Raw genomic sequence first — 12,422 nt, forward strand, 5'->3', positions numbered from 1 at the left:
AACAAAAAAAACTAAAAGCACTCAATGAAGGTCACCAAACAGACACTGTAAAAGATTTACACTACCGGTCAAAAGTTTTAGAACACCCCAATTTTCCCAGTTTTTTATTGAAATTCAAGCAGTTCAAGTCAAATGAACAGCTTGAAAGGGTCCAAAGGTAAGTGGTGAACTGCCAGAGGTAAATAAAAAAAGGTAAGCTTAACCAAAACTGGAAAATAATGTACATTTCAGAATTATACAAGTAGGCCTTTTTCAGGGAACAAGAAATGGGTTAACAACTTAACTCTATGGAGTCTTGGGCTATTTTGTCCATTTTTGAATTATTTTCATGTCTTTGCAAGTCATTTTGTGTCTTTTTTTAGTCATTTTGTGTCTTTTTTTAGTCATTTTGTGTCTTTTTTTAGTCATTTTGTGTCTTTTGGTGTCTTTTTTGTCATTTTGTGTCTTTTTTTGGTCATTTTGTCTTTTTTTTAGTCCTTTAGTCCAACATAAAATGTGATTTTGAATCTTTTTTTTACTTTCAAAAGACTATCATGCTCAATAAAGAATTTTAAATGTTGCAAATGTGCATTAATTTCAGAGTACACTGAGACATTAAACTGCATCATTTTCAATTAAATTCTGGAAAAGTTGGTGTGTTCTAAAACTTTTGACCAGTAGTGTAGATGTGCCATGACATGCCCTCCATAAATCGGCCATTATTATTACTTTACCATGAAAATATTTTGATTATGTGAAATAAAAAGCCAACTACAAAATATGGCCTTGCACGTTATTTTAGAGGCCACTAAGTCAACAAAGGCATTTTCAATAGAGACACATTCAACATCTCACTAATCCACACAATACAACCACATAGAAACAAAATACAAAAAAATGACGACATCCCAGGATCAACACCAGTTTTTGCTTTGACATGTAATTATAAATGTGCAGGCATTATTAGCTATCCATCAATTATTCTAATCTTCAAAATACTCTAAAGAAGGATTTTCCTAAAAGGGATGAGTCTTTGTTCACTTTCTGCACTGTGGGTGAAGTTGTTGAAACTAATGTGGATTTTTTTTAAAGGTTACAAACACACCAAAGACTAGAATAATGGCACTAAAACCTTACACTTAACCCATAAGAACCCATGGTGACACCCTTGTAACAAACACTTTAAATCGTCTAGAATCTAAGATTAAACCCATTTAACAAGTCTAACCCATTAATAGTTTGTCCTGTATTGCATTTAACTTGTTCTGACCATATTTCCTGTCAAAATTTTGATATATGTTATGGAGATGAAAACAAAAAGGCAAATGGTTATTTGTTTTTTTATTTATTATTAATTTGTTACTTAAAAACAAATCTGAAAATTTTTGATAATTTGTTGTTAAACAGCATTATTAATGTCTCAATTTTGATAAATGTTGTGGAGATGCAAAGAAAAAGTCAAATTTGTGTTTCTGTAAGCACAAAATGTCTAGTTTATTTATTTTAAAACAAGAAATATTATGAACATAAATACCATAAACGCCCAATGTAACGTTTATGTCACATCACAGATCTTTGACATTTAGGTGTAGTATTTTTTTTAAAATAATCATAAATGTGTTCTATGTGGTCCACTTGGTCTGTGGTATATCCCCCATAATGTTCCTTTAAACATTACTGGGTCTGGGTTCTTATGGGTTAAGAACAAAACAAAGCAATCGTGTTACACCCAATTTCTTTTCATTCTGGCCCTTCCTGATTGTGTTCATGTGGAAAGTAGGGGTGTCCTAATAGAAAACTAAAACTTCACTCTGGTGTGCCCGTGGGCCTTTTTATCATCTCAAATGGAGATCTTTGTCGTAGAACAAAGAGATGACACCATCAAGGTTATAATAGTTTTGGATTTTTCATTAGTTTTAGTTTTAATTTCGTTGTGAATTTTTGTTTTCAAATTCAGTTAGTTTTAGTTTTTTTAGAGTGAGTTTTCTAGTTTTTATTTTTTGAAAATGCTTAGTTTTAGTTTAGTTTTTATTAGTTTTAGTGTTAGTTTTAGTTTTTTTGTAATGGGCTATGTGTTGGGTGCCAGATTCAAAGTGGTCATAATAAATGTTTCCTTTATTTCCTTTGGTTTATCATCTCAGCCCCAATAAGGTTATTAACTGTTTTGTATTTTGGTTCTAGTGTAAACATCCCAGTCTCAGTAAACATATTCACCATGTGTTGCATGTTCAAATAGAAACACAGAATTATGAATAAAAAAGTTGACAAAAACGAAAACTAAGGACATTTTCACTATAATTTTAGTTAGTTTTGTAACCACAAAATACAGTTTCAGTTAGTTTTTTTAAAATCTCTCGTTTTTATTTTTATTTCAGTTAACGAAAATGTTTTTTCAATTCTAGTTTTCGTTAGTTTTCGTTAACTATAATAACCTTGGACACCATACAATAAAATATTTTAAGGAATAAAAGAAAACCGCAGTAATGCAACGTTAACCTGATTTATATCAGCGGTAAAAACACAAAGAAAGAAATAGGTCGCCCGACAATAACATCTTCCCCTTTATCAGGCTGAGTGATAACCCTGAGCTAGACCCACTGTATGCACGGGGGCCTGCCTGGACAAAGGTCTCAGACATGCAGAGGACACAGGGGGCTCAATACACAAACTGGAGAGGGGCCATTGCACAGTCAGTGGATTGGGGCAGATTAATGGGCCGCATGTCTCAATTAGAAAGCTTGCACAAATGAAATGCATATGTGTAAAAGAGGGAAAAGAACAAAAGAATACACAAAAAAAAGCTCTTTCAAGCATTCTGGAAGGAAGTGTTTGAAACAGTTAATAACATATTTGGTGGAAATATTACTATGGATCCAATGGTGGCCCTACTAGGAGGGCCTAAGAGCCAAAAAAATATCTTTTACAGATATTACTAGCAACAGCAATTAAATGCAAATACAGTAAGGCAGTTGAAGCCCCAACATATAGTATGTGGTCTGAAAAAATAAAGGAAATATATCAAATGGAACAAATAACATACTCCTTAAGACTTCAAAAACATATATTCACTAAAAGGTGGAGCCCTGCTATGGGTATACTGATATAATTTTATTTCTTTTATTCCATTTTAATTTATATGTGTGTTACCATGTGTATGAAACAGCAGATATGTTGAATATGATTCTGTACACGATTGTGAATGAAACTTAAATAAAAACTAAGTTCAAAAAAAAAAAAAAAAAAAAAAAGCTCTTTCAAACTGAGCTTGTTAGTTGGAGTGTCTGGTGGATCAGCCACCTATTCATTTAATAGATGAGACCAATGAGGGCCAATATACTTAGTACATAATAGGGCTGTTTTCACTACCTGGAATGAGGCGAAACGCCCCTCATTTGAATACGAGCAGCCCAGAGCCGGCTTTTGTCTGGACTTTTTTAGTCCCTGTAGAAGAGCAGGGTCTTTATTCTCCCCTGAAAACAGCCTGGTTACTGATTGGATAGATCGCTAAGCAGGATGTGACGAAGTACTCTACACAACAACAACACACGCCATTTGTAAAAGCCGGCAAAGCAGCGTTGCCAACTTAGCGACTGTTGCTAAATTTTGCGACTTTTCAGACCCCCTTAGCGACTATTTTTCAAGAAAGCGACTGGAGACAAATCTAGAGACTCCTTCTTACGCCGCTAACCGGCTTGTAAAGAAGCGCCGCCGTTAGCTACAGTTAGCTCTGTAGCAGTACAGTGTGCATGTGCTAACAGGCTAACAGTTAGCCCTGCAGCAGTACAGTGTGTATGTGCTAACAGGCTAACAGTTACCTCTGTAGCAGTACAGTGTGCATGTGCTAACAGGCTAACAGTTAGCCCTGCAGCAGTACAGTGTGTATGTGCTAACAGGCTAACAGTTAGCTCTGTAGCAGTACAGTGTGTATGTGCTAACAGGCTAACAGTTAGCTCTGTAGCAGTACAGTGTGTATGTGCTAACAGGCTAACAGTTAGCTCTGTAGCAGTACAGTGTGTATGTGCTGCTGCTGCAGGAGGTGTTCACTTAGCAATCTCTGTTTGTTTACAACAAGCACCAGACACTCTGTGCACAGTTAGTGATGCCGTTAATTAACAATCACTGTTTATGATCAGAGGAGACTCACAGTTAGAGATGGCGAAAAACCACACATCACCTCCAGAGTCTCTAAATCCCTCTGGGGGCTAACTTGTAATGGAGACAGGCAGAGTGAGCGGACTTTTGAGAGGGCGTGGCCTGAGACTTTCCCCCCCCCAGTCGAAACACGGCTAATACCATGATTTCTCTTTTATTTTTTAACATTTCCTCCAACATTATTGCAGCTCTAGACTATTGTATTCCACTCAATAGCCTGAACACATGCACCTTAGATGAGGTGGGTGTGTTGCTACATGTACTGTAAAAAACAAATCTAATCCAGGAAGTCCAGTTTGTGAAATACAAACAATAACTAACGACTTCAGATGCCAAAACCTGCCGTGTGAACTTTTGTCTCGTCCTCCGGCAGTGAAAGTAATTACACAAGCACTGTTGACGCGTGCTAATGACATATGCCTGCAGGTGAGATCACCACATCTTCAACCGCCCCTAAGTCTTCTGGTGCATAAAAAACAAAACAACTTAAAACTTAAAACTGGCTGGTTGACATCACTTCCAGCAGGCCAGCGTGGGAACACAGACAACACAACTCCTGGCTGTAAAATACAGAGCTTTCCCTGGGAGAGATGGGATTAAACCAGAATTGCATGAACTAGTTTGACAAGGGCTTGAATGTAACGGAGCTTAAATACTGTAAGACGGGGTATTAAAGGTTGGCTGGTTATCACAGACACCGTCACTCTCCTGCTGCGCCAACATAGGGGCAAAACCACTCGTCACACATGAGGTTTTTTGTTGTTGTTGTTTTCTAAAGCATTGTTAACTCACCTAGGTCTATATCAAGGTTATTATAGTTAACGAAAACTAACGAAATAACGAAAACTAGAATTGAAAAAACATTTTCGTTAACTGAAATAGAAATAAAAACCACAGTTTTTAAAAAAACAATATGAAACTGTATTGCGTGGTTACAAAACTAACTAAAATTATTGTGGAAATGTCCTTCGTTTTTGTCAACTTTTTTCATTCATAATTCAGTGTTTCTATCTGAACATGCAACACATGGTGAATATGTTTACTGAGACTGGGATGTTTACACTAGAACCAAAATACAAAACAGTTAATGACCTTATTGGGGCTGAGATGATAAACCAAAGGAAATAAAGGCAAAATTTATCATGACCACTTTGAATCTCGCACCCAACGTATAGCCCATTACAAAAAAACTAAAACTGAACTAAACTTACTAAACTAAACTAAAACTAAGCATTTTCAAAAACTAAAAACTAAACTAAAACTAGAAAACTCACTCTTAAAACTAACTAAAACTAACTGAATTTGAAAACAAAAATTCACAACGAAATTAAAACTAAAACTAATGAAAAATCCAAAACTATTATAACCTTGGTAATTACTTTAACAACTTTCCGACGCCACCAACTGTTTTCTGTCTTTTTTTGGTAATTTTGTTTCTTTTTTGGGTCATTGTGTCTTTTTTGGTCAATTTGTTTCTTTTTTGGACATTGTGTCTTTTTTAGTCATTTTGTGGGTTTTATTGGTAATTTTGTTTCTTTTTTGGGTCATTTTGTGTCTTTTTTGCTCAATTTAAGTCTTTTTTGGACATTTTGTGTCTTTTTTTTAGTCATTTTGTGGGTTTTATTGGTAATTTTGTTTCTTTTTTGGGTCATTTTGTGTCTTTTTTGGTCAATTTGAGTCTTTTTTGGTCATTTTGTGTCTTTTTTTAGTCATTTTGTGGGTTTTATTGGTAATTTTGTTTCTTTTTTGGGTCATTTTGTGTCTTTTTTGGACATTTTGTGTCTTTTTTGCTCAATTTGTGTCTTTTTTGGTCATTTTGTTTCTTTTTTGGGTCATTTTGTGTCTTTTTTGCTCAATTTGTGTCTTTTTTGGTCATTTTGTTTCTTTTTTGGGTCATTTTGTGTCTTTTTTGGTAAAACTAACTGAATTTGAAAACAAAAATTCAGACAGATAGCCTGCATGCCACTAAAATGAGAATAACTGGCCCATTTTAAACACCAGTCCACCTAAAGTTAGCCTGACCAGAAGTTTAACCCCCTTTACTATAGTCACAAGCCACACTCAGGAACTTGGCTTGGGTTTTGGGAGGTTGTAGCATTTATTCATCAACAAATAGCCTAAAGTGTGCACAGAATTAACTGCTACGTTTACAACATTACTGCCAACTTCAGACTCACTGTCACACACAGGGTCTCTCTCTCTTCATCACACACTCGCTGAAGTTTAAAAAAATGTAAGCACAGAATTTTGCTACTTGAATAACACATTTTATACAAATAGTTTTAAAAAAACTGTACTCAAAAACAACTGCTCAATGCTTAACACCCATATGGAGTCTACTTCTGCCCCAGTACACTGGCAGAAACCCTGAAGTTTTATTGAATGGACACATTACTTCACGGGAAATATATTACTGACTGGATGCTGCAGCTTATCTGATATAAGCAAAAAATATTTACTGAGTGAATAAAGCAACAACGCTGCAGGAGCAAATATTTCCATTTTCTGGATTTGTTTTCAAATTAATTTAGTGAAAGTCAGTCAAATTACATAAAAATAATCCAGATTAATTAAATTACTTTTTTTAGAGGTTATAGTAGATAGATGCATTTTCTCAGGTGTGTTCTTTAAACAACTGACAGTATTTTTTATGCATGTTGGGGTCATTTATAAAATAAAAATCTAACGTATTTCCATTTTACCATTTCCTCTTTGTTTGCTGTGGTTAAATTCATTCTACACATTGTACTCTCCAATCATAAACTGGATTTTAAAAACTGCAAATTCAAGCCAAACAACATTTTACCTCAAATTAGTCATTGTTTTTTGTTTGTTTTTTTAAAATCAGGAAATTATATATGCACTCCCTGTTTTCTATTAGTTTAGTTTGTCACTGTATTCAACTTCTTGTATTGCTGCATGCAAGATCATTTAGCTTTACCAACAAAAAACATTTACATTTTCATATGCTCCAGCTACGATAACAACATGGCTAGAAAAACTGGTAATTGATGAATGGCTGGTATATGGTGTAAATCATCACATATTAACCGAGCATGTGGAATATGTGACCTGGTGTCAGTGGCGACTATTGTCCGGGCTGCACATCAAATTATGTGTCCAAACACAAACCCTGACACAGCAGGACGCTACAAACCCCACTGACAAGTTTCCAATAGCAACAAAATAGGAGCCCAACAGGAATCACTAACAGATAATTATGTTTTGTTAATTGCTTTGTTTGTTACTGGTGTGCAGTAAAACTGGCGTCCCCTCTGTCACCCCCAGCTACCCATAACAAAGTAGAATATATGCAAACAAAGAAAATACAATAGGTTTAATTACTGAGAAAATATTCAGTGAACCTTGTAGCCTTAGGGCGTTTTCACACCTGAAAGTCCGAACCAAGGTCCATGTTCTGTTACATTGTCTACATTTGGTCCTGTTGGTTTTGGTTTCACACTGCAAAAGGAATAACGGACTTTACAAAACAATTCTACTGGACACGTCATCTCCCTGTGGACTTTCGCGGCTTATTTTATTTTGTTTTGGTTACGCTGCGTTGTTAGGCCGGCCGCCATCTGACATCAGTGTTACTTCCGCAACGTGTTTACACAAAATTAATCCACCTGTGGTAATACTTTAGCTGGTCTTTTGCTACCAGCAGCACCAGCTTAATGAGCAATACATGAGAGTGCTTGGTATTCGCAAGATGAGCCTCCTCATCATGCCAAAACTGTATCGCTGTCGACAGGAGAGGAGGAGAAAACGGCTCGCGATCCTGCCAGTTATGGCAAAAAACGTCCTGTCATTGATACGAAGGTCCAAACTATAAAAAAAAGTTGTTTTCACACTGCAAAAGGTTCGGACCTTGGTTCGTTTGGTCCGGACCGAGTTCACCTCTTTTGGTCGCCCTTAGCTGATGCAAAATACTGTTGTCCGTCCCTATAATCTGCACTTAATTACCGTATTTTCCGGACTATAAGTCGCTCCGGAGTACAAGTCGCACCAGCCATAAAATGCATAATAAAGACGGAGAAAACATATATAAGTCGCACTGGAGTATAAGTCGCATTTTTGGGGGAAATTTATTTTATAAAATCCAACACCAAGAACAGACATGTCATCTTGAAAGGCAATTTAAAATAAAAATAGAATAGAGGCAACAACAGGCTGAATAATTGTACGGTATGCTTACGTTACATGACACAACTGAGAACGTGCCTGGTATGTTAACATAACATATTAAGAGTTATTCAGATAACTATAGCATAAATAACATGCTAAGAAGTTTACCAAACCATCCGTGTCACTCCAAATAACTAAAATCCAATGAAATCTTCATCCTCGGTGTCACTTTTAAACAACTCCGCTAACTCCGGAGGTAGAAGATGCGGCGCTTCTTCTTCTACGTCGCTTACGTCAGACTCATCCTCATACTCGGCCTAGAGCGCCCTCTTGCGTGAAAATAACATGTGAAATGATATACCGGTAATAATGTGTTAATAATTTCACACATAAGTCGCTCCAGAGTAGAAGTCGCACCCCCGGCCGAACTATGAAAAAAACTGCGACTTATAGTCCGGAAAATACGGTAAATAAATATTATAAATGAGCGAAGTCCCTTTACCTGATCAACGTGATTGGCATCACCAGTTGGCCAGCGATGCTTGCTGGGCGTGCAGCCTCCCAGCTGCTCCCCAGGCTGCCTCTGGAAGAAGTATCCCACTGTGGCGTCGTCCTGAGACCGTCCACTCAGCGGAGGCTGCGGGGTACCTGGGGTGGGGTGCACAACCCTGTCCATGCCCTGTAAATGTGGGACTCCGGGAGCCTGTCCGGCTCCCCCGACTGTGGCTAGGGACCCTCCAACATGAACTCTGACACCACCAGTCTCAGGAGCGCCATTTGCATGCAGCATCCCACCTCTTGACTCCTGCCAGGCCACGTCATTCATACCTAGGATGCTGCATGGAACGCTCATTCCACGGGAAAGCCTACAGACGACAAAATACGCAAAAATGAGTGCTATGTAAAAATATATATAACAGATAATAGCCTGGTTCATTACATACTGTCTATGCACTTTATGTGTTCTTTATGCACACTGTTCATTGCACCTTATTTGTTTCATAGCACCAACATTTTTATTTTTATACTGTATATTCATATTTATTCTGCACTGGAATTCTATTCTACTCCTTAATACATACTCCTTCTTTAGACACTTTATATTTTATTGTATTTTTATATTTTATTACTTGAAGTATGCCTAGGTTGTTCTTTTTATTTAATTGTCATTGTCTATGTGTGTAATGCTGCTGCTACACTGTAATTTCCCAGCTTGGGATAAATAAAGTCTATCTATCTATCTAACCAGGTAAAAGTCTCGTTGAGATTAAAAAAAATCTCTTTTCCAAGAGAGACCTGGCCAAGAAAGCAGCATAAAAAGAGACAAGTTTCAACATTTAAACACAGTTAACATAAACAATTAACAAATCCAGCCATCATAATACTGAAGGAGCCTCAGTAGAGACTTATACGGAGCAGTCACACTGACCAAGGGAAATTTCTTTATCCTTAAGAATCGATTTAAATTCACCGATTGTGATCAAATAAGACAATTTCAATTATTTTTGCAAATTGAAATTGTCGGAGTTAATCACAATCGGTGAATTGAAATCGATTGTGTTACATGAATATGCAATCTTACATCACTCTTTAGTGCTGTTCTGCATAATTTTTATATCTAAATAAAGCCAACATAGCACCCATTTTAAAGTGAGAGTTGGTTACTGTATTCTGGTGGGCTTTTAAGTAATAAAAGCTGAAAGTTACACCATGTAGCCTTCATCATTGACTCCTACGCACGCCAGGAGACAAAACAACTTTTCAAGTAATGTTCCAAAAAAAGAGGCGCCAAAAATAACACCAATAACCTGTAAAACTTAATTTTCTTCGCTGGAACATGTCTAATTCCTGAGTTGCTAGCCTCATTGCTGTTCTACGGTTTAAGACATTTTTATTATTATTATTACTACTACAACAGATTATATCCATTTTTCATTTCATACTTAAAAAAACATTTTTTGTATTACTACATCAAGTTTACACACAGGTCAAAAATGACCTTGAGCATTAGAAGCGTAGTGATACAAAAAGTGATGCACTGAATCAATTAGTGTATGTGTAACTGTGTCTTATTTTTAAGGTTTAACTTTAAAAGAGTTGTTAGAACCACCAGATTACAATGGAAAATCAAGTAAGAAATGAAAACAAAAATAGGATGTATGATGATCAAAAACAAGCTATTTGAAGAAAACCTGCAATACTGAATTATGAAATTAGTTTATTGCAAAGATATAGATTATAAAAAAAACTTTAGACCCATGTTGTGCATCAAAGGGTTAATGACGGTGCATAAACATTAAATGGGAAGTCTAATTTGGTGGTTTGTGGATTTACGAATGGGCAAAGCAACAACGTCACACTGTTAAAATAATCACCCAAGTCATTTTTGGTCAAAATTGGCTTTTGCCTACATCATCTCCTCATGATGGTAAAAATCACCTAGATCCTCAGTTGATCAGATCATGTGATTTTACTCCTGTAAGATAATGGCCTATGTCAACTGTGACTTAAGTGGATTTATTATGCCCAAGTCAAAATAAACTGTGACTTAGGCAATTTTTTTAACATGCCCTTGTGACTTAAGCAAGATATGGTAACACTTTATTTTGAAGGTGTCTACATAAGAGTGACATGAGCGTGTCATAATAAAAAAAGTGTTACCATATCTTGCTTAAGTCACAAAGGCATGTTAAAAAAAAAAAAAAAAGTCATTTATTTCTCTTAAATTACATAATTTACACACAGTGTTATCACTATACCAATAGCCATCCTTTGTTACATCCTTTTTGAGTGACATGATCAATAAATGTCACAGGTTACACTTTGTGAAGTTTTTGTGTTTCCTGTAAAACTTGAAAAAATCAGTTAGGCGATTATTTTAACAGGGTGATGAAATGTTGCATTCATATTGTGTATAACAGGAAGGCTTGGGTAAACAGGTCTGGGTTCTTATGGGTTAAGCTTTCATTCAAGAGCAAGAATATGAGCAGCATGTAAATTGCTAATTCATAAAAGGTTAGCTGGTAGGTTGTTAAAACACATTAAATTCATCTTGACTTCTTCATGAGGTAAAAACGAAGCAGCATGGAGCCTTGCTGTCAGCTTCCCTCTTAAGTTCTGGCTTTTCCACAAGTTTCAATGTCCAATTTAATGCATCAACTCTTTTTTTAGCAATGGCTAAAATCACCACAACCAAGTGTAACATGATTTTACTTTTTTTTGCAGAGATTTCAGATGTTGCCGTGTGCATTTCAACATTTTAAATGCAATCTTTTGTGTTGACTGTTTTTTGTATGTGTGTGTGATTTGGGGCTATTTGTGTGTTTTTTGTAATTTTTTCATTTTTGTGTTTTTTGTAATTTTTGTAAAAAAAATTGTTTATTGTATTTTTGTGTTTTTTATGTGCGTTTCTGTGAGTTTTTTGTAAAAAAAAAAAAAAAAATGTTTAAAAAAAATGTTTTGTTATTTTGTGTGCTTTTGTTTTTTTACGTGTTTTTTATATTTGTGTGTGTGTTTTTGTGTGTTTCAAAATGTTGATCCAGGTATGGATTCATGGTATGCAGAGATTTCAGATGTTGCCGTGTGTGTTTCAACATTTAAAATTTACATTTAATTTAATTAACATTTTAAATGCAATCTTTTGTATTGACTGTTTTTTGTATGTGTGTGTGATTTGGGGCTATTTGTGTGTTTTTTTTAATTTTTTCATTTTTGTGCCTTTTGTAATTTTTGTAAAAAAAAATTATTTATTGTATTTTTGTGTTTTATATGTGAGTTTTTTGTAAAAAAAAAAAAAAAATGTTTAAAAAAATGTTTTCTTATTTTGTGTGCTTTTGTTTTTTTTGCGTGTTTTTTGTATTTGTGTGTGTGTTTTTGTGTGTTTCAAAATATTGATCCAGTAATTCATAATGACAAAATAACAATCAGGTGAATGTGAAGCATGTTGATGAATGCTAGCTAACGCTGTCGTTAGCCTACTGTTAGCTGGTTGTCATGGCTAACGCAACACTACCCATATATTCTTTATTATTATTATTATTATTATTATTATTATTTATTATTATTATTTATGATTTTTGCCACAATGTGAGCTGCTGCTAGCTTTTTAAAAACCCAACTAGCTACTACGATACATGCACAATTGCTGATCATTTGTGAAAACC

At 35.4% G+C, this 12,422-nt stretch overlaps 1 pseudogene; it reads right to left on the reverse strand.

Moving 5' to 3' along the window:
* Nucleotides 1–12,422, reverse strand: part of LOC131991432 (apolipoprotein B-100-like) — an 85,382-nt pseudogene that overhangs the window by 42,259 nt on the left and 30,701 nt on the right.

The sequence above is a fragment of the Centropristis striata genome, chromosome 18, assembly GCF_030273125.1.
Source record: "Centropristis striata isolate RG_2023a ecotype Rhode Island chromosome 18, C.striata_1.0, whole genome shotgun sequence".
In the NCBI taxonomy this organism is placed as follows: domain Eukaryota; kingdom Metazoa; phylum Chordata; class Actinopteri; order Perciformes; family Serranidae; genus Centropristis; species Centropristis striata.